The sequence below is a fragment of the Ceratotherium simum genome, chromosome 1, assembly GCF_057802395.1.
Source record: "Ceratotherium simum simum isolate JZ-2026a chromosome 1, ASM5780239v1, whole genome shotgun sequence".
Classification (NCBI taxonomy): domain Eukaryota; kingdom Metazoa; phylum Chordata; class Mammalia; order Perissodactyla; family Rhinocerotidae; genus Ceratotherium; species Ceratotherium simum.
Genome location: NC_141900.1, coordinates 8,060,831 through 8,084,356, shown reverse-complemented (window position 1 = coordinate 8,084,356; position 23,526 = coordinate 8,060,831). Strand labels below are relative to the sequence as shown.

General features: G+C 39.3%; 2 pseudogenes; both read right to left on the bottom strand.

The window, feature by feature from the left end:
* Positions 1–13,375: 13,375 nt before the first annotated feature.
* On the bottom strand, positions 13,376–15,998 carry LOC147918129 (uncharacterized; annotated as a pseudogene).
* A 7-nt stretch (positions 15,999–16,005) lies between these two features.
* Positions 16,006–22,755, bottom strand: LOC147918128 (uncharacterized; annotated as a pseudogene).
* Between the last annotated feature and the right edge of the window lie 771 nt (positions 22,756–23,526).

The following is a 23,526-nucleotide window of genomic DNA, read 5'->3' as shown; positions in this document are numbered from 1 at the left end:
AAATACCACTTCCTCCCTGGGAACAACTATATTCCTCCTTCTTTGACTTAATTTATTGATTATTTCTGTTTTTAAGATTTAGAGGGGTGTTGACAGAGTCTTATTTGGTTTCTGTCCCAAGAGAACAAACTTTTCATGTGGAAGGACCCCATTCCTGACCATACTCTTATTTTCTAACTTTCCTATTCAAATTAAAACATAGAGCATTCTTCTAGTTCTTTTCCCCCCATAGGGGAAGATTCGCTAAGCTAATATCTGTTGCTGATCTTCCTCCGTTTTTCTTTTTTTTCCCCCCTCAAAGTCCCAGTACATAGTTGTGTATAGTTGTAAGTTCTTATGGTTCTTCTGTGTGAGCCGCCACCACAGCATGGCTACTGACAGACGAGTGGTGTGGTTCTACACTTGGGCACCGAACCTGGGCCGCCAAAGCAGAGCGCACCGATCTTTAACCACTAGGTCATCAGGGCTGGCTCAGCATTGTCCTAATTTTCAAGGAGACTATCCATGGGATAAACGTATTGCTTCATATGATTTTGTGTGATGTGTTATTCATTTATAAATGTTACTCTACCCAACACTTAATAAATTCTTCCCTTATATACATTTGAAAAAAACTTAATTAAAGCCATATTTAATGAGTGTTGTTTTTAAAAGAGGATTATATTGATAATGACAATGATAATTATATTGCCAAGGCAGGGTTCATGAACACTGCATATTTGAATCCATCTCAAAATTGTTTAGAACAAATTATTTTGCACATGTGAAAATGACAGAGGTTGTCAGCTTCTGTCAACAATAAAACTATACCAGTGTCAGTTTCAGTCATTCATTCATTCATTCATACAGTGTTTATTGAACATCTAAGACAGGCGCTCTGCTCTAGTGAAATAGCAGTGGAAAAAATATGAAAATTCCTTGCTTCCAGGTACTTTACAATTGCATGGGAAATAGGTTGTACAGTAGTTAATATTTATTTTGTGCATACTTTGTGCCAAGCACAGTTTTCAAGATTTTACAAGTTACTAACTTGTTTAATTCTCACAACAGCAATATGAGGCAAGTACAATTTTATCACTGGTTTTCAGCCAAGGAAACACATATACAGAACAGTTATGTAATCTGCCCAAACTAGTGAGTGATGGAGCATGGCTTTGCATCTAGGCAGCCTGATTTCTGAGCCTGGCTACTGCTCCATAGTGCCTGTTCATTAGAAAAGCATTGCTTGTGGAGACCCAGACCTACTCACCTACCTGCAGGGTTTCCTTTTGTATTTGGTATTGGATGCTTTACCTGTCGAAGTGCACTAGGTAGGGAAATGGACGGTGTGGCACTCTGCTTGTTGCAGGTTTTAATGGCACATAAGGGATGACAGGTGTGAGTAGAGGGAAGGACTGAAAATTAAAGTATATCTGTTATACAAACAGGGTATATGTGGTTGATGTGTTGTTTGCAATGGTAGGGCAAAACTTCATGACAGGAAGTTACCACGATCTGTGATGCAGCTAATAAGAGTTGCAACATCAGTACTGATCAAACCTTGTGCTCAGAATAGCTAGACAATATTGCCTAGAGAGTGGAGAGCCCTTATTTATATGATCGTGACATCAACTCTTAATGAGTAGCTGATCTGAAGGACAACAGAATATGAAAATTTTCTTCAGATAAAGCATCACTGATCAGCCAAAGTGAAGGTCTCCGAGCACAGATACTGGACATACGTTCTCTTTTCCTAATTAACCTTTTATGAGTGTGAATCGCTAGTGAATTATAATATGTTTTAAAACCTTGCTCTTAACTCAATTTTCTTTTATGCAGCACAGTGCATTTTCATAATTCAGGGAGGCATCTGAGGATTGAAGAAACATAAGTTCCTCTTTCTCATCTTCATGCCCTGGAGCAATACATATGCCTTCAAATTCCATAGTAAATACCAGTCATCCAAAACCTTTTTGGGGACCACAAAGCTACTATTGCATCAACATATTCTTTTATGACACTTTGGGAACAATATTCAGCCAAGGATAATAAAAATCCCAGCAAGGAATTAGTGTTGTATTGGCATATGTTTTAAAGCAGAGTCTTTCACAGTGAGGATCTAGTCCCAGGTGGTGACAGAAGAGATCCCAGGGGGTTTGTGGGGCAGTGAGCTCAGTGCTCAGAACATCAATTTGGAACTCAATTCTCCTTTGACTCCATGTCCTGCCTCCAGTGTCCTTGGCAAATGTAGCTCCCTGCCTAATCATTAATGACTACTCTCTTCTATAAAATATCTATATATTATCTGACTTCCGTATACCTTCGTGCCATTGCTTGTCTCTGACATCCACTTAGTTGGACCACAAGCAGAGTAAGGGTATTAATTGGCTCAAAATTTATTAAAAAAAAAACAAAAGAGAGGTTTTATTATTTCTCTCTTTTGTTTTTCCCTGGGATGTTTTGCACAAGAAATCACAGATGCTTTTCACTAGGCTGTGGGTATATCTGTTTGGATGTCTGTCCCAGAGGCACCGTATCTGTATTATGAGACTGAAGAGCAAGCAGTTTGTTCACCCCTGACGCCTTACAGCTGCCAAGGGAATGAGGCGGTCAGAGCATATCTGCTAAACAATGTTACCTCCATGAACTCTTACGTCTCTGAATAGATGATCATGGTCTGTAACTTCTAATTTTGTAACAGAATTGATTAGTGCTCACTTTGGGGGCACTCAATTATAGTCTTTATAGTGTACCTCGCTCAGCACCTGACATGCTATTAGCCAGATTGTCATGAGACCTCCAAGTTACAGAGTCTAATTGCATGGGAACATTTAATGTATGAATTATCTTAAGCTAATTCATCTGAATATATTGCCTTTTTACAGTATAACTGAATAGAAACTTATTTCTCTAACTTCGAAAATGTGATAATCCTCAAATGTTTATAAGTGAGAAAATAGTGAACTTTATCTTCAAGATGGAAAGTCCTAACATTGTTTAAAATGGAATCTAACAGCTGCTGATAAAACAAACTATAAAAAAGCAAAAGGGAAAAAAGTTTGAACTCAAAATATCATGGAAAAGTAGTATTAACTGCTGAGCGGGTGACGTTTTCCATGGATGCTCAGTGTTTTCAATATTTGCACACACTCAAATAGATTGCCTCTCTCATTGACCAAAGCTTGACGCTTTTTTTTTTTTTTCCAATTTAGTGGGTCATTAGTGCACTATTTTAACAGAATGGAATCTGTGCAGAAAAGAGTTAATACAGCAGGCTTGAGACCACTGTACCGAGCAAGTCCTACCTGCAGATATGGCCCTTGGCTAACATGTGGGAACTGGAATGGTAAGCATTTTCCTACACTGATGTGGAACTTTCTCTAAATGATAAGTGTCTCACTGTGCCCAAATTGTGCACACAGTAGAGTTTATCCTGAAAACCTGCCTTTCTCCTGGGAATCTGGAATTTTGGTATAGGGTAGGCAGAGGGGGATTGCATGAACAGTCTCTAACTTCGAAAATGTGATAATCCTCAAATGTTTATAAGTGAAAAAATAGTGAACTTTATCTTCAAGATGGAAAGTCCTAACATTGTTAGGACTTTGTCTGCAGTAACAATCTTGGGCACGGAGTCTCTAATGAACTTCCTGGTAGACATCACTACACACATTGTCTGTTGCTGGGGGAATCACATGCATTCTGTGTCGGTCCACTGGGAGAAGAATCTTGGACACTTGCACCTGATTTCCTCTGGAAAACATGCACCTTTTCCCTTTGCTTATTTTCCCTTTTGCTATAATAAATTTTAGCTGTGACTACAACTAAAAAGAAAAAAAGACACAGCCATGTGAAAATATCTTTTGAAAACTACTTTTGATGTCACTGCCTTTCATGGTATTCAATATCTTTTATATAATGAGTCATACAAATTTTCTTAGAATTTCATGTAGTAAAAAAATATTTCTCTCTCCCAATGAGTTGGTATGTTTTTCTTTATTGGACAATAACGGCTCTTTGACAACCGTGTTTCCCATTTGTCTTTTTTGTTGTTGTTGAGATATAATTAACATATAACATTGTATAAGTTTAAGATTTAGAGCATAATAATTTAATTTATGTATATATTGTGAAATGATTACCCCAATAACTTTGGTTAACATACATCATCACCCACAGTTATAAATTTTTTTTCTTATGAGAATTTTTAAGATTTACTCTCTTTGTGACTTTCAAATATACAGTACAGAATTGTTAACTGTAGTCATCATGCTGTGTATTACATCCTTGGGACATACTCTATAATTGAAAGTTTGTACCTTTTGAGCACCTTCACCCATTTTGCCCATCCCCTACTGACCGCCTCTGGCAACCACCAATCTGTTCTCTGTAGCTATGAGTTCAAGTTTTTTTTTCGATTCCACATATAAATAAGATCATGCAGTATTTATCTTTCTCTGTCTGACTTTTTTCCCTTAACGTAATGTGCTCAAGGTCCATCCACGTTGTCACAATGGCAGGATTTCCTTCTTTTTTAATGCTAAATAATATTCTATTCATTCCTCAATGGACACTTAGGTTGTTTCCATGTCTTGGCTATTGTAATGTTGCAATGAACATGGGGGTGCAGATATCTTTTCAAGATAGCAATTTTATTTCCTACAGATATATACCCAGAAATGAAATTGCTGGATCATATGGTAGTTCTATTTTTAATTTTTTGAGGAACTTCAGTGCTGTTTCCATAGCTGTACCAATTTACATTCCCATCAACAGTGCATAATGGTCCCCTTTTCTCCACATCCTCACTAACATTTGTTATTTTTTGTCTTTTTGATGATAGCCACTCTAACAGGTATGAGGTGATATCTCATTATAATTTTGATTTGCATTTCTCTGATGATTAGTGATGTTGAGCACCTCGTCATGTACCTGTTGGCCATCTGTAGATTTTTCTTTGGAAAAATATCTAGTCAATTCTTCTGACCATTTTTTAATTGGATTCTTTGGGTTTTTTTCTATTGAGTGGTATGACTTTTTTACGTATTTTGGATATTAACCCCTTATCAGATACATGATTTGCAAATATTTTCTCCCATTCCATAGGTTGCTTTTTCATTTTGTTGATAGTTTCCTTTGCTGTGCAGTAGTTTTTAGTTTGATGTAGACCCACTTGTTTATTGTTGCTTTTGACGTCAAATCTAAAAACTCATTGCCAAGACTGATGTAAAGGGGCTTACCCTCTATGTTTTCTTCTAGGAGCTATATGGTTTCAGGTCTTACATTCAAGTCTTTAATCCAGTTTGAGTTGATTTTGTATATAGTGTAAAATAGTGATCCATTTTCATTCTTTGCAAGTGGCTGTCTAGTTTTCCCAACACCGTTTACCAAAGAGACTATCCCTTCTCCATTGTATATTCTTGGCCACTTTGTTGTAAATCAATTGATATGTGTGGGTTTATTTCTGGGCTTTATTCTGTTCCATTGATCTATGTGTCTTTTTTATACCAATACCATAGTGTTTTAATTACTATAGCTATGTAATATAGTTTGAAATCAGAAACTGTGATGCCTCAAGCTTTGTTCTTCTTTCTCAAGATTGCTTTGGCTATTGGGGTTCTTTTATGGTTCCATACAAATTTTAGGATTGTTTGTTCTATTTCTGTGAAAAGTGTCATTGGAATTTTGATAGGGATTACATTGAATCTGTAGGTTTCTATGGGTAGTATGGGCATTTTAACAATATTAATTCTTCCAATCCATGAACACATAATATCTTCCCACTTATTTGTGTCTTCTTCAATTTCTTTTATCGATGTCTTATAGTTTTAGTGTATGGGTCTTTCACGTCCTTGGTTAAATTTATTTCTAGGAATTTTATTCTTTCTGATACAATTGTAAACGGAATTGTTTTCTTAATTTCTATTTCCAATAGTTCATTATTAGTGTATAGAAACACAATTGATTTTTTTGTATATTGATTTTGTATCCTGCTACTTTACTTAATTTACTAGCTCTAACAGTTTTTTTGGTGGAGTCTTTAAGATTTTCTATATATAAAATCATGTCAGCTGCAAAGAGAGACAGTTTTAGTTCTTCCTTTCCAATCTAGATGACTTTTATTTCTTTTTCTTGCCTAATTGTTCTGGCCAGTACTTCTAGAACTATGTCAAATGAAATTGGTGAAAGTGGGCATCCTTGTCATGTTTCTGATCTTAGAGGAAAAGCTTTGAGCTTTTCACCATTGTGTATGTTGTTAACAGTGGGCTTGTCATATATGGCCTTTGTTATGTTGAGGTATGTTCCCACTATACTCACATTGTTGAGAGTTTTTATCATGAATAGAAATTGAATTTTGTCAAATGATTTTTCTATATCTTTTGAGATGTTCACATGATTTTTATCCTTCATTTTGTTAATGTGATGTATCACATTTATTCATTTTTGTATGTTGAACCATCCTTGCATCCCTGGAATAAATCCCACTTGATCATGGTATATGATCCTTTTAATATATTGTTGAATTTTGGTTGACAATATTTTATTGAGGATTTTTGCATCATCTATGTTCATTGGGGATATTGGCCTATAGTTTTCTTTTCTTGTAGTGTGCTTGTCTGGTTTGGTATTAGGATAATGCTGGTCTTGTAAAATGAGTTTGAAAGTGTTCCTTCCTCTTCTAGTTTTTGGAAGAGTTTGATAACTCTTTTTTAAATGTTTAGTAGAATTCTCCAGTGAAGCCATCTGGTCCTGGACTTTTGTTTGTTGGGAGGTTTTTGATTACTGATTCAATCTGCTTATTAGTAATAGGTCTGTTCAGATTTTCTATTTCTTCATGATTCAGTCTTGGTAGGTTGTAGGTTTCTAGGAATTTATCCATTTCTTCTAGGTTATCCAATTTGTTAGTGGTATATGATTGTTCATAATAGTCTCTGATTATCTTTTGCACTTCTATGGTATCAGTTGTGATGTCTCCTCTTTCATTTCTAATTCTATTTGAATCTTTTCTCTTTTTTTCTTGGTAAGTCTAACTAAAGTCTTGTCTATTTTGTTTATATTTTCAAAAAACCATCTCTCAGTTTCATTGATCTTTTCTATTGTCTTTTTAGTCTATTTCATTTATTTCCACTCTAATCTTTATTTTCTTCTTTCTACTAACACTGGGCTTCGTTTGTTCTTTTCTTAGTTCTTTGAGACGTAAAATTAGATTGTTTATTTGGGGTCTTTCTTGCTACTTAATGTAGGAATTTATTGCTATAAACTTCCCTTCAGAAGTGCTTTTTATACATCCCATAAGTTTTGGCAAGCTGTATTTCTGGGTTTTTTTGGTCTCAAGATTTTTTTTTTGATTTTTCTTTTGATACCTTGTTTGTTCAATAACATGTTGTTTAAAAGCTTGACGCTTTCATCTAGATAAATTCCCTCCAGATTCTCTCCTCCCCTTCTTTCTTTCTTCATCCAATACATCAAGAAGTCATTAGGCTCTACTTTTATGTATCTAGACTCCAAGTACACCTAATCTCTCTCACTGCTCAAAAGTCTCCAATCATCCTATTTAAATGGCAACCTGGGTTCCACCCACACTCTATGCTTTTTAGCCTTTTCTATATTGTACTCTAGCATCCATGACCTTCTATAACACTGTATAATTTATATGTTTATTAAAATTATTGTTTATTTTTATATCCCCCTTCCAGAATGTAAGTTCCAGGAATATAGGAATTTTTGTCTTTCTCGTTGATGTATTACAAATGCCTAGACAGTGCCTAGCACATGGTGGGTATAAAATAAATATCTGTGAAATAAATAAATGGATATTTTAAAAGAAATCTAGCTTGTACCTAGTACTAGAAAAAAAGATAAGTACTTGCTGCTATGGCCTTGCCTACTGGCTACATTCTACGTCTATAGACCAGTATAGTCAGCATCACCTAGGAACTTATCAGAAATGCAGAATCTTGTGCTCTACCTGTGAGTTACTAAATTAGGATCTGCATTTTAACATGATCTCCAGGTGACCCATGTGCATGTTAATGTTTGAGAAGCACTGTCTTTTTATGTCTTTATTACTTTGTGGATCCTAGTATGCAGTTTAAGAGAGTAATCTCAGAGTACAGAACTTCACCACCATACCTCTGCCCCTGGCTGGCAGAAATACATGAGTGAGAATGTTTGAGACGGCCTAATCCGGACAACGGGCAAGACATATAATCAGATGGAACATTGGCTACCTCTACCATAGAGGCCATAAAAGCTGGACCAAACCAGCTCTTGAATTCATTTAGTTAGTTGACATTCATCTGACTCTGCCTAGAAATCAGAACCCAACATTTGACCATTTGAAATCCAGAGAGCCTTTGACCTTATCTGGCTTCTCACCAGGGTCTCATATAGAGCCATCCAAGAAAGCCAAAACAACGATTCGAAATGCATGTATAATAACGACAACAAAAGTTTTAAGTATTTACTCTGTAACAGTACTTGATTGCTCCTCTGTTTCTACGCCAATAATAAATCATTTGTTTCTTAGATCTTATGAACATCTTGGTCTAGATGGAAGTTCTCAACATGAATTTCAACTTCTTTGGTAATAACTAGTACCATTCTGCTCATAGCACTTACCAAAGTATGTCAACTATTTATATGGTGGAATAATATACCAGAGGAATTTGTAAACAAATAGGGACTTTTTCCCTCACAAAAGTGAACTCCTTAAAGCAACATAATGGCCATTTTTTTCTCACCCGGAAGCTCAAGTTTTATTTTTCCACATTTCCAAAATTTTTGAATAATGAGTTACTGAGAATTTTTTTTTAATTAGAAAGCATCTTAAGCCATCTTGAGATAAGCATTATTATACATCATTAAACTCTTTTCTATAGCATCTTCCAGAGTGAGGTAGGCTTTAAAAATTGGAATATACTCTATGGCCACACTAGTGAAAAATATGTTCAAAGAAAAGAAAATGTTAGGAAATACCCTTAAATATATAAAACACAATACATATCTCTGTCAAGAAAAATAGGCAATATATATGTATATTTTCCTGTGATTTGAAACACGTTCTAAAATACATTATTCTCTATTTCTGTTGATAAATTCTGTCCGGTTAGCTAACTTATCCTGCCAACAGATGGTTCTAATTTCCATGTTATGATTTTAACATCTTCAACCCAAAACAAAGTGGGAAAATAAGAAGTAAGAAAATTGCTTTTGTACTGAACCCTAAGTTTTTCATCCTTTTATTCCTTGCCTGGCCCTCCTTAGGCACACAATCATCATCTGTTTGCTTCTTATCAAATTAACTCAAAGAAAGCATGAAAATTCATCCTGCCAAGGTGCAATGGCTCCAAGTGTCACCTCTGATAGGAGTGATTCACACTCAAACCAACTTGAGATATTTCCTACAGACTTGTTCCCTAATGGAATTCTGGTCACCAAATCAAGATGAGGTCTCTTTAGGAGAGATGTGGTATTTCCCTCTACTATGCCTCAAGTTACCCTGACCTTTAACTGATGTGCTTTGCTTCAGTTTAGTGTCAAGCCTCCATATTCCCTCAATGACCTTTACCTGCAGGGACTATAACAACTTTACTACTTACTAATTCCAACCTCTGAAGTCCATCTACATACCCTAAAGTTTACTTCATTTAAAAGAATTGAGCTTGTTAATTGTAGAACGTAGATACTGAATACTATGCCAAGTTTTTCTGGATTCTTGAACTTTGGACATTCAAGAATGGCAATTTAAAAATCAATATGGTTTTAGGAATGTTAACCAAATTAACATTGCACTCCTGTTCACACCGTGCCTTTAATGAGTCTTTTTTTAGTTTCTACCAGACTGATCATTATAATTATTTATGCCTCAATTAGTCAGATAAAGCAAATTGCTTTTGTTCCATTAGGCTATGTGCTTGATTCAACTTGCATCTCTAATATATCATGCACCTGGCGCTGAGTTTCAAAATAAAAGGTGGTGGCATTTCAATTCCACAGTTTCCTGAAATCCTATTTACTTTTAAAGTTTCTTGTTTACTGTTTCTCTCAAGATTTCCTCCTAGTATCAATATGTTATGAAAAGTCCATTATTTTGAAAGTCACAGATTTAGTTCTCTTTCTGGGTCTTTTACTAACTTTCTGAAGTGATTGTGATGAACTATAAAGCACGTGAAATGTCTGATGTGTAATCAGTATAGTGTGCACAGCTGGCACCTCATCCACTGCAGTGAGACTCTTTAAGGTATAAGGAGATTCTGCCCCTGACTGTCAAATGCTTACAGTATTGAAAGGACTCTATATTTTCAATACAGGATTAAAACTGTAACTATTAAATTTCACCCAGAATTTATAAATAGCCATGGATTTAATCAATCTAGATTGACTTGATCTTTAACAAATCCAGTAACAACTTCTACAAAAATTTTAATCGAAGACAAGAAAATGTTACTATCTTCACTGGGCAATTCTTCTTTAGACAACCAATCAGAAAAAAAGGTGCTTATATCTACATTTTTTATCTTCAAGTAAAACAAATGCAAATTTTTCAAAACATTGTCTTAATATTTAGTCCATGTCACAGTACTGGCACAGCACAAGCAAGACAACCTAGGTGGAAATGGATTCTATGCTCTTTAAGCCATAGCTTTATTAATTGAGTGAAGGGTCTAATATTTAAGACTATATTCTGCAGTTAAAATTCACCCTTCACTGAATTATTGATCAAACATAAATTTTCCTTTCCTGATATTACATATAAACCTCTAAGAGCAAAATTGTTGTTACCAGATAAAATTGACTTTAACTAAAGACTATTTTGACACATTTCAAATTTGATAAATCTAAAATCATGATGCCCAGTCTCATACTTAGCTAGTGTTTAAGTGACTTTAATCATAATCATGTGCATGCGTGCATGCATGCACACACACACGCGAGCACAGCCATGCTTGTACACACATACACATCTGCACATGCACACACACACACAAACACACAGATAAAAAGCGTGCAGCCGTAGAGTTCAAGCACTTCCTATTCATGGCAGTGGTGTTCTGTTTAGCAGGAACCTGACTTTATCTTTATTTAACTCACTGGGCTTTCTTTCTTATCATCACTACAGGAGTTTGACAAAAGAGTTAAACACCTGAGAATTCTTTCTGTTCCGAAAGAACAGAAATACGACTCTTGAAAGAGTCTTGAAAATACAACTCTTATTCTCTGAATAGAGAAAAGGGAATATTCAAGAGTCTTGAAAATACATCTCTTACTCTCTAAAGCTGTGACATATTTGAATTAGAGTGTTAAAATTCAGGAGTTTTAAAACTCATCCACATATTAGAATCACATGGGGAGCTTTTAAAACATCCTAGTTGGGAGGCACTCTGAGAAATGTTGATTGAATAAGTGTGTGGGGGGTATTAGTCTGGTTTCTCCCAAGAAACAGAACCAATATGATGTGTATACATATATAGAAAGTTTTATTATAAGGAATTGGTTTACACAGTTATGGAGGCTGGCCGTCAAAGCCCTGAGTGTGGGCCCCAGGCTGGAGAATTAGGAGAGCTGATGGTGCAGCTGAAGTCTCAAGGCCTTCTGCTGGAGAATTCCTTCTTGCTCAGGCAGACTGGTCTTTTTGTTCTGTGCAAACATTCAACTGATTTGATGAGGCACACCACATTATGGAGCATAATCTGTTTATTCAAAGTTCACCAATTTAACTGTTAATGTCATCTAAAAACACTCTCCAAATTGATCCATAAAATTAATCATCACAAGTCCAACACTTGTCAGCTTGGCATACATACGCATCTCCTTAAACTATGCTTAATATCCAAATAAAGACAAGAAAAGATCATACCTCCACCAAACATGATACAACTATGCAGCAGACAACGAAAAACACAATAACTCTCTTCCTAGGGGAAGATAACAGAGTCTTTGGTTGACCATTGGTCTCCTTCTTGACATCCATAACTTAAATAGTAGGATGTAAATTTAACAATACTTACATACTATGATGTTACAATATAAAGTGAATACATCTTATGTTACTTGATAAGATTGAAACCGAGCAAGAAGAGGTTAAAAAATCTTCTCTGGGCTAGAAGATGAGAGCAAAACTTTGAGATAAGCTTTGCTAACTGCAGCTGTGCATATTCAGCAGAATCAAATGTTGTTTAAAACTAACCAGGGGGCCGGCCCTGTGGCTTAGCGGTTAAGTGCGCGCGCTCCGCTACTGGCGGCCCGGGTTCGGATCCCGGGCGTGCACTGCCGCACTGCTTCTCTGGCCATGCTGAGGCCGCGTCCCACATACAGCAACTAGAAGGATGTGCAACTATGACATACAACTATCTACTGGGGCTTTGGGGGAAAAAAAAGGAGGAGGATTGGCAATAGATGTTAGCTCAGAGCCGGTCTTCCTCAGCAAAAAAAGAGGAGGATTAGCATGGATGTTAGCTCAGGGCTGATCTTCCTCACACACACACAAAAAAAACTAACCTTTCTGTCACTCCTTAGTATATGAGTGAGCTGTCTTTCTCAGGAAATCAAGGTCCAGACATCAAGATTCAGCCTCACAAGGTCAAACGCAGGCTGAAGACGAAAACTAACTGAAAAGTCCAGGCAGTCAAGGGAAAGAAATTCTGTCTTCAAGGTCAAATGCAAGCCGGTGGGAAGGTGCCAGCCAGCACGTCCACATGCTCCCCCTCCCTTACCTAAACCCCTAGCACATGCTCTCCCTCACAACCTTTAAAACCCCTTGCCTCCCATCTTTTGGGGAGATGGGACAAATTTGAGAGCTCTCGTCTCCCGGCTGAAGTCACCCGAAATAAAAACTCTTTCCTTGCCATAAGCCTGGCGTTCTAGTTTCATTTGACCCCTCTCGTGTAGCGGGTAAAGAACCTGGGTATATATCCGGTAACAAGATGATAAGAGAAAAAAGAAAATATATATACAGTCATGCCTCGATATTCATAAGGGATTGGTTGCAGGACCCCCCCACAGATACCAAAATCCACGGATGCTTGGGTGCTTGTATAAAATGGTGTAGTATTTGCATGTAACCTATGCACATCCTTCTATACACTATAGATCATCTCTTATAATACTATAATAATATAGATCACTTATAGTACCCAACACAATGTAAATGCTATGTAAATAGTTGCTATACTGTATCGTTTAAGGAATGATGACAAGAAAAAATATTTGCACAGACACAACCATTGTAGGCCTTTCCATCTGCAGTTGGTTGAATCCACAGATGTGGAACCTGTGGATACAGAGGGCTGACTGTAATATATATATATATATACACATATACACCCACACACACAAATATATATATATATATACACATAAAAAAATAAGAAAGAAGTATTCATGAGAATTATGGTTTTTATTTCTGTAACTGGTCACATGGTTGTAGCTGGTGTCCATAACTACCTTCTTCCACTATCCATTCTGTATTTCCTTTGCCCTCAGCAAGCATCTCAGCTGGTTGTGGTTCTTTGCTTGGTTGGGTGACCCTAACTTAATTCCTGAAGGTCTGGGCCATTAGTAGCCCTGCTTAGACTGGCTTCCTGTAGTTTTCCATTGACTTGAATCAGAGGGCATGATAATACTAAGATACACCCTAGCAGATCTCCAGTATTTCAGACATACTCTTCCTTACCTCCATTGTGGAGTAGCAGTCCAATTTCCCTTCAGTAATCAGGATCAATCACTCCAGCCAGCACAGTAACTTCCCTGTTAGCCTGTTGATTCAGAGTCATGAGAAGTTCAAAGTTGCCAGGTAGCAGTCTTAACTTCCAGTTCAATGGAATCGTTGTTGTGTCGGCTTGTGGAGATATGACTTTCCTCCCTTTGAAACTAAGACCTCTAGGCCAGGAGAGCGTAAGGTTGCAGAAACAGGAAGCAAAAATTTTGCTGGTGGGTCACTGGGGGTAATAGTGAATGGTGGCACTCCCATTGCCACCCCTTGATTCCTGGTCCTGTGAAACCTGGCTAGGGAGAAACAGCATTGTATATTGGACACTGATTTAGAGCATACACAGCCTTCAGCCTTCTAGAGAACCTTGTCCCAGCCCTGCAAGATATTGCCGTCTGGGTGGCACTGTAACTGAGCCTCTGAAATGTCATTCCACCATTCTATCAAGACAGCTGCTTTAGGATTGGGGGGGACATGGTAAGACCAGTAAATTTCATGAGAGTGGGCCTACTGCTACACTTGCTGTGTAGTGAGTTCCTTGATCAGAATCAATGCTATATGGACCATCATGAGGGTAGGTAAGGCATTCTATGAGTGCATGGATGACAGTTTTGGCAGAAGCATTGTGTTCAGGGAAAGCACATCTATATCGAGTAAAGATCTATTGCAGTAAGAGCAAAATGCTGCCCATTCAATGATGAAATTGCTCCAATGTAATCAATCAACCACCAGGTAGCTAGCTGATTACCCCGAGGAATAGTGCCAAATGGGAGGTTCAGTGTTGGTCTCTGCTGCTGGCAGATTGGGCACTCATCATTGACCCTAGTGAGATCAGCCTTGCTGAGTAGAAGTCCATGTTGCTGAGCCCCTGCATAACCACCATGCCACTTGGCCATTTTATTCATGAGCCCATTGGGTGATGACAAGGATGGCTAGGGAAAGAAGTTTCCTGGTATCCACAGAACAGTTCATGCTATTCACTTGACAATTAAAATTCTCCCCAGCTGAGGCCACCCTTTGGTGAGCATTGACATGGGACACAAACATCTTCACACGTTTTCCTGTTCAGAGAGGTCTATCCATATACCTCTTCCCCAAATATCGTTGTCACCAATTTTCCAATCATATTCCTTCCGATTCCCTGACCCTTCGACTGAACTATTGCTCACAGCCCATGAATCTCTATATAATTGAAAGTCTGACCATTTTTCCTTCTGAGCAAAATGAACAGCCAGGTGCACTGCTCAAAGTTCTGCCCACTGGGAGGATTTCCCTTCACCACTCCCCTTCAGGGATATCCCAGAGAGGGACTGTAGTGCTGTAGCTGTCCACTCATGGCTGATGCCTGCATATGGTGGAACCATCTGTAAATTAAGCCCAAGTCTTATCTTCTTCTGTTGACTGATCATAAGGAACTCCTGATGGGGTCATAGGTGCAGACTGGGAGAGAGAAGACAGTGTAGCAGGAGTGGAAAGTGTGTGCATTTGAGCTACCTCTTAATGTAACTTACTTGTGCCTTCAGGGTCTGCTCCTGCCTGATCTCATAGATACCACTTCCATTTGATTATGGAGTATTACTGTGCACACCCAACTTTATGGCTTGTCGGGTCAAATAACACTCTGTTCATCATGGGCAGCTTAGGTCTCATCATAACTTGGTGGCCCATGATTAAGCTTTCAGTTTCTATTGAGGCCAAGTAGTAGGCCAAGACCTGTTCCTTAAAAATAGAGTTATCGCCATGGGATGTAGGGGTTTGGTCCAAAATTCTGAGAGCCTCTGCTATGATTTTCCCATAGGGGCCTGCCAAAGGATTCAAAAACCATCCTTATCTCTAAATGACACTTGAAGCACCATTAGATCTGCTGTATCATATGGCCCATGAGCAGCTTGTACAGTAGCCTGGACTTGTTGCAGAGTCTTCTGTTCTGGGCCTCGCTCAAAACTAGCAACTTATCAAGTCATTTATCACACTCAAATGGGGCTCATGTTGCCTCCAAAATCTAAAGAAGCATTGTGCCTCTTTTTGGGTTGTAGGAGGGGCCAAATGCAACAATTTATCCCTCACCTTAGAAAGGATCTCTCAACATGTCCCCCATCACTGGACCCCTAGGAATTTTACTGAGAATGTCTTTTTTACAAATGTCTTTCCAATGAGTCTAGAGTAGTTGCTACTTCTTGCTCCCCAGGCCCAATCTGCACCATGTCATCAATGTAATGGCCCAAGTGATATTTTGTGGAAGGAAAAGATGATCAAGATCCCTGTAAACTAGATTATGACATAAGGCTGGAGAGTTGATATAACTCTGAAGTGAAAATCACCACTCCCGAATCTTTCAAGTCCTTGATGTTGGCACTAATCTCTGCAATTCCCCTGCTATGCAGTACTGCTTTTAGTCTACTATTTTTCTAGGTAGAGACCGCTCTAGTGGTTTCAGCTTGACCTTTCCCATTATAGCAACCTTCACTCAACATGTCAGGGAACCAACATAGGAATACTGCTTGTTGCTGAGTATGTCTATTCCAATTATGTATACTGGAACCAGAGAAATAAACAAAACATGGGTTCCAGGACCCACTGGGCCCACTGTGAGATGGACTTGAGCTAAAAATCTATTGATCACCTAACCTCCATAAGCCTCTATTCTGATTGGTGGATCACAGTGACATTTTGGGTCTCCTGGAATTAGTGCCAGTTCAGAGCCAGTGTCCAATAGTCACCAAAAGTTCTGATTATTCCCTTTTCCTCAATTTACATTTACCCTGGTAAAAGTCCCTTTAAGGAAGACTGGGAGAAAGATTAAGAGTATAAAGCTTTGTCAATGTACCAGAGTCCTTCCTCAAGGGGACTCAGCCTCCCCTTCATTCAAGAGGTTCCAGGTCTGTAAACTGGCTCAAGTCTGGGAAATGATTGAGATTCTATGACTATCTGTTTTTATGATTCAGGTTAGACTTTTGTTCACTTGACCTACAACTTTTCTGCTTATACAGATCAAGTAAGAATTTAGTAGGTTTCCTATCTATTTCACTTCTAGGAACACCTTGATTAACTGGTCAATGTCATAGGTCTATAAGAATCAGACTATACTTATTTCTGCTTTGACTTGGCTGTCTATTACATAACCATGCCCACCTTGCCTTTGGCAGTTGGGTGCCAGTCCTTGCCTCTGCAACCCTGGGATCCAACAACTCCCATTGGATTTAGGTTTCCCAATTCAGTGGCTGCAGGTCTCACTGTAAGATCTGACCTACAGAGAATAGGAATTACAGAGCTCTTCAAAGATTCTGGGGCTCCCTTCACAAATTTATTCTTTTTTTTTTTTTTTTTTAAAGATTTTATTTATTTATTTTTCCCCCCAAAGCCCCAGCAGATAGTTGTATGTCATAGCTGCACAACCTTCTAGTTGCTGTATGTGGGACGCGGCCTCAGCATGGCCCGAGAAGCGGTGCGTTGGTGCGCGCCCGGGATCCGAACCCGGGCCGCCAGCAGCGGAGCGCGCGCACTCAACTGCCAAGCCACGGGGCCGGCCCCACAAATTTATTCTTCACAGCCCTGGTGAAAGGTGTGTCTCTTGGGCCCTCTTAGGGTGGGTAAGTAGATCTTACCCAAGTAAAACTAGCATGTAGAGTAAACGACAAATCCACTCTAACATTCCAATCTCCCTAAACCTTTGAATTCCTTCCTTTACATTAAAACAAGGTAAGTCTGGGATTTCTAACTCACCGTGGGTCATCATTTGGTTCATGTTTCAGCCAACCAACCAAACAACTATTAGAGCCCTTTCGAATTCTTCAAGCTGCAACACTAAACGCAGAATGTCTCCTAAGTGGACCCGTAGCAGTAAATATGCCCGATCCAACTTTACGTTCCTTCCACCATTAGCCCACACTTAACATCAATTTCCACACATATTCCTGAGATTTCTGTCTATATAAACTAGTAAGCTTTAAACCAGCAAAGTAGTTCCTCCCCATTCATCATACTTTGTACCTCACTTTTAGAGTTTTACTGAGACTTTAGTCAGGTCATAGGTCTAGAAGCACAGAGAAGTAATGGAGATGGATTTTGAGGAGAATCAACATTATCTTGCAAGCCAACTGCCTCAGGGGAGGCCATTACAGTTTCCTCAGGCAATGCAAACTTCATCCCCTCAGATAAAGGTGGAGAATCTGCTTCTACTAGCAAAAGAGACTCATCAGAATTTAGGGGCTCAATGTTCCCTGCTTCATCAAGGCCTTTCCACACATCTCATTTCAACTTCAGGATCCCATTCCTTCCCAGTCGATGTCCTCATTTTAACAGTAGAATCTATGTGAGACTAAGAATTCAATATGCCTTATAAATCAGTCACTAGTAGGATGACATTCTAGGTTTAGTTTTCAGTAATCTCAGCCCTGCAGCTACAGAAGACAAGGGTCTGTTTCAGGACAGACAGAGTTTCCAGGTCATCTATGCGACTCTTGAGCTGGGAATTTGAATCCATGAGCTCATCTTTTTCTCTCCCCACTTAATCCAGTGACATTAGGAGCAACCAGCCAATTTTGTTAGACTTGTTAGTTTGACATAAATGTTTTAAAATATCATTTACATGGTCACTCAGATGCTTACTTCTTAAAAGTGTTTGATTAGGAATATCCATTGGTGATATATTGCATATCTCTATTGCCAGATAATATCCTGGGCTATCAGTGCTCTCCTTACCATTGGAAATAGAGTCATTAGTGTCTTTAAATCTAATCAAAGTTGAGAGCCAATTCCAGAAACCCCAAAAATTATTCAGAAAATTCACCCTTAAGATTTTTTTCCTCTAGAACCACTCTCAGTCCCAAAATCTGTATTAGTCAGGGTTCTCCAGAAAAACAGAAGCAATAGGATGTGTATACATATACAGAAAGAGTTTTATTTTAAGGAACTTGCTCACACAACTATGGAGGATGGCAAGTCCCAAATCTGTAGAGTGGGCCCCGGCAGGACGCAGAGCAAAGGAGTGCCGGTGGTGAGTTTCAGGAGGAAGGCCTGCTGGTACAGATCTAAAGTCCAAAGGCAGTCTGCTGGAGAATGCTCTGTTTGTTCTATTGAGGCCTTCCACTGCACACCCTATGGAGGACAATCTGCTTAACTCAAAGGGCACCAACGTAAACGTTAATCTCATCCCAAAACACCCTTAAGGTGACACGTAAAATTACTGATCACAAGTGAGATCCAAGGAATCTTCTTCCCATCTTCCTCCCCACTTTCCTTCCCTTCTTCACTCCCCGCCTTCTCACTGCCTCCCTTCCTTCTCCCAGATAATTCCAGGTTGGAGAAGCACCAGAATCTGAAGATTGGGAGAAAGTTTACCAAGATAACAACCACAGTAAATAACAAAGTCATCAAAGGGCAAGGATGCTTATGATCAAGAAACTAAACTGCCTTAGTTCATTCAGGCTGCTCTAAGAAAACGCCACAAACCGGGCGGTTTATAAACAACAGAATTTTATTTCTCAGTTCTGGAGGCTGGAAGCCCAAGATCAGGGTGCCAGCATGCTTGGTTCTGGTGAGCAACCTCTTCCAGGTGGCAGACTGCTGAGTCTCAATGTGTCCTCACATGGTAGAGGGGCCGGTTAATTGGAGTCTCTTTTATAAGGGCACTAATCCCATTCATGACGGCTCTACCATCATGACCTAATCACCTGCATAGGACTCATTTCATAATACAATCACCTTGGGGGTTAAGATTTCAACATATGCACCTGGGTTGGGGGGAGGGGCACACACATTCGGACCATAGCATTCTTCTATAATAACTGGAATAAATGGTAAACTTAAAAAAGCTCTATGTTAAAAATCTAGAAAAAATGAACCCCTCCAAAAATAATTAAACTGTGATGTTAACATAAATTAATGAATATTTGAAAAGACTGAAAGAGTACAAAATTAAAACAAACAAACCCAGACTTGTTTGTTTTCCTTTAAAAGAATACTGGACATGAACAAAAGCTGTTGGATATCAATAAAAATCTAATCACTGTGCTATGACCTAAGTATGAACTTGTTTTCCTGTCTGCATAGTTCATGATCAGGACGAAGGCCCTATGATGTCCTTATTCTGAAGCCAGGTGCCTGAAGGTTACTGTAAATAATCAATAAGTTTAACTTTTGACCCTGGACCTTGTTATGAACAGAAGTTAACCTTGTCAATTTTCTGTTTTCTTCTTTAACCTGAGGGGTAACTCAAGGGTCACAATGGTTTGTGAGCTTGTTTTACAGAAGGAAGAGAACGCCTTCAAGGATCACCAGATAACCAGCCCCCAGCTGCTGTTGATGCCCAGAAGTCAGATTGCCCAGGGGCTTACCAGGAGTGAAAGAAGCACGGATTATCCCTTTGTTTCTCTGAAACTCCTCCTGCCACACCCCTTAGCTCTATAAACCCCCCTGCTTTCTTCTCTCATTAAGGTGGATTTGAGAGAACCCATGCTCCCACCTTGTCGTTTTGGCCAATTCAAGTAAATCTTTCTCCATCTCCAAGCCCCTGTGTCTCAGTATTTGGCTTACTGTGCATCAGGCACATGACCTTGAGATTAAGAGATTCAGTATCAATTTCTCTTTCTCATTACTACAGCCTCATTTGCCAATTCAGTGCCCCACTGATCACGAGACCGTTTCCCTCCTCCTCGCCTTCTAGTCAGTTATCTTTGTTCATGAAGATTTGGCTCTATGGTCAGTGACTTCTCCTCCAGCCCCAATCCTGAGCCTCCTCAGTCTTTTTGGATACATAAGCTGGGAAGACAGGGGAAGGACTAGGCTTGGAAAGGTGCTAAGTCAAAGAGGAGACAAATGCCTCAGCCAAGGGCCTGATAAGGAGGCCTCTAGAAGGAGGTATCTGGGCTGCATGGGGAATTCAGATGTGCATGAGCCTGGTTTGGTTGGAAGGGAGTCCTTGTCTGCAGCTCCCTCCAGAAAAGCGCTGTCAGTCACCAAGTCTGGTGTGGCTAAGGGCAGCTTCCCCCATGAAGCTTGCCAAGCAAAGCCTTGTAATTTCCTATGGTCAGGCCTGAAAGATGACACATAGGATTTTGTCCTGGAGCCAGACTCCTCAGTCACCAAGCTCTTGTCCAAGTAAACGGGAACTTGTCTTTGTCTTCTCCCCTCCATTTCTTTCACCCTCCACCCTAAGTGACTAAGTGACCATCGTGGGTGACCATTTCCCTTCTAAATATGTCCTGAATCTGCCCATTTCTTTCTCCCCACAGCCCATCACCCTAGGCTAGGATGCTGCCATCACTCACCTTGATTCTTGCAGGAGTCTCCCAGCGGCTGCTCCTGCTGCGTCTTGTCTCCCTTAGGTCTGCTCTTCACATTCCAGGTAGGCTGTGCCTCCTACTGGGACTGATCCTGAGGTCTCACTCCCCTCAGGATGAAGTCAAAACTCTTCTCATGGTTTTAAGGAACTTCCTTATGTAGCTCCACTTTCTCTCTTAACATACTTTTGAAACCAGCCCTAAAACTACTCTCTTCTGCCTAGTAGCCACACTCATTTTGACCCATTCATTTGAAAGAGCCATATTTCCTGTCATTTCCAGGATTTCAGAATCCTGCTTTCTCTGCCTGGAAACACCTACCCCCTCATTCTCCCTCCCAGCCCACCTCCAGTATTCACACTCACTCTGTCTGGCTCACACACCTTTGTTCATCTTCAAATGTCAATCTAGATGTATTTCCTTTAAAGTGTTAAAAACGGTGCTACCCAACCACACCTGGCTTAGTTGCTCTTCAAGGTAGATGTTGCAGCAGGCTCTTAAGTATGTATTCATTCATCTGTATTCTCACCGTAATGGCACTCTGGGAGGGCTAGGCTGTTTCACTGTGCCACCCTCAGCATGGTGTCTGAACATGGTTGTGTTCAATAAATAGTTATTGAATGGACAGAATTAAAAATTGCTAATTGTGTTTTATCTTTCAAAATACATGTAAATACGAACAGGAAATGGAATTTATTTAATAAAATAAAAATACAAAGTACAGCATTTAAAGGTATAGTGTTTATGAAAAAGAAAGTTTGCAAATTATAGTCCCCTGCAGTCAAAGTGTTGACCAACCATGTAGATGAATAAATTCTGTAGATAAAAATGCAAGTAGTTTTTTTGAGGTTTAAAGAATTTTAAAAAGTAATTCAAATAATAAATGAGATTTCGTATTTTTCCTATCCTACTCGCTAAAACAGAAATTGTGATTGATGATGTATCCTTCAGGGATAAGGAGAAGGGTTGCTATCAGGCTCAGCACCTCTTGAGAATAGAGATTACCTTCATTTCAGAAAAAAACATTTAAAACTTGCCTTTTCTGGTTACTAGGCAATCTACTAAAAAGGTTTAGTTATCAGAATGTGAAAAACCAGAATATATGTATACAGATTGGTACCTTAAACTGGCAGAGGAGCAGTGAGACAAATAACTGAGAAGGATCTATAGGTTTCCAAGGCACAGTCAGTGAAGATAAATTCCAGCCAGGCCCTGCAGCCAGGGCCCAAATCAAGCAGCAGCCATACATTTTACCTGTGGGGAAACTCTGGAGGCCACGATTAAGCTCAGGAAAGAGCGATGTGATACTTTTCCAGCAACATATCTCATGGATAGGTCTATGATTTTTCTAATTCCAAGTAACATAAACTTTCTAGCAATAGTAAAGTTAAAATATTTTAAAATTTAGTGCATTAACTAGATTCATGGTTTCATTTCACGATTCTGCTTCACAAAACTGGTGAATAAATATAATGTGTCCAAGATACAGGAATCTGGCATAGAATTTGAAAATTATTAGCAAGAATGCAGGAGATATTCTGCAGCAGTGTGGCTAGGTGACTTAAGTTGAGACTTAAGCAAAGCATTTAAATTTTCTGGGCCCCTCATTCCTCAAAAATGAAATTGTGGTTTTTGGAGGGAAAACTTCTCAAGTAGCCTCTGGGATTTATAATGGTTAACAGCACTGTCACTGAAATTCTATTTAAATGAGTTTTGAAACCATACCTTTCCAGACTTTTGTTCATATATTTCCAAGACCTCAGGGCTGGGAGTGTCGTTGAAGGGCATCTGGTACAAATACTCACCCCGTGTTTGAATTCAGCCAATGTCATCTCTGACAACGGCCAGCTGAGCAGAGAGTTTGTGGTTACCAACATCCCCCTCGCAAAGAAGCTCTGATCTCTCAGGGAGGTGGTTCTCAATATCCTGTGCTCATCGGAGCATCTGTGTAACACGGTCAACACACAGAGGCCCTGATTCCACCTCAAACCTGCTGAATACTGGGAGAGGAGGCCGGGTTGAGTGCTTTTGCTTAAACCCTCCATCTGTGATTCTGGCGCACATCAATGATTGTATGGGACTGTCCATTATCACAGGAATATTAGAGTAAACCTGACCATGCAGATGAGTGATTGCACTTTTGTTTGTTTCAAGGAGGCCAAAGGAGAAGTTTTCTCTTCCACATCATAAGCTCTTTGACACTAACGGTCTTACGAGGACCCAGACTCTGCCCTCGGATATTCTTGGTCTTTCTAGTCCCATTCTCATCACCATAATGCCACAGGCAGGAATTAAAGTGGTTTCATTCAGCCTGAAAGTTTGAAATGTTGAATTATTTTTCACAAAAATACTAGTGAACTCGCTAAAGAGTTGAGGAATAAGGCAGGTTGGAAACAGAAAGCTTTTGGACTTGAAATAAGCTTATTTGTTCACATAGTCGATTCTGATTGAGTGTCAAGAATGTGTCTGGCAACATGTGAGTAGTTGTGGACATAGAAGGAACAAGAATAGGAGGCTCCCTGGGCCAGCCCAGTGGCACAAGAGGATAAGTGTGCATGC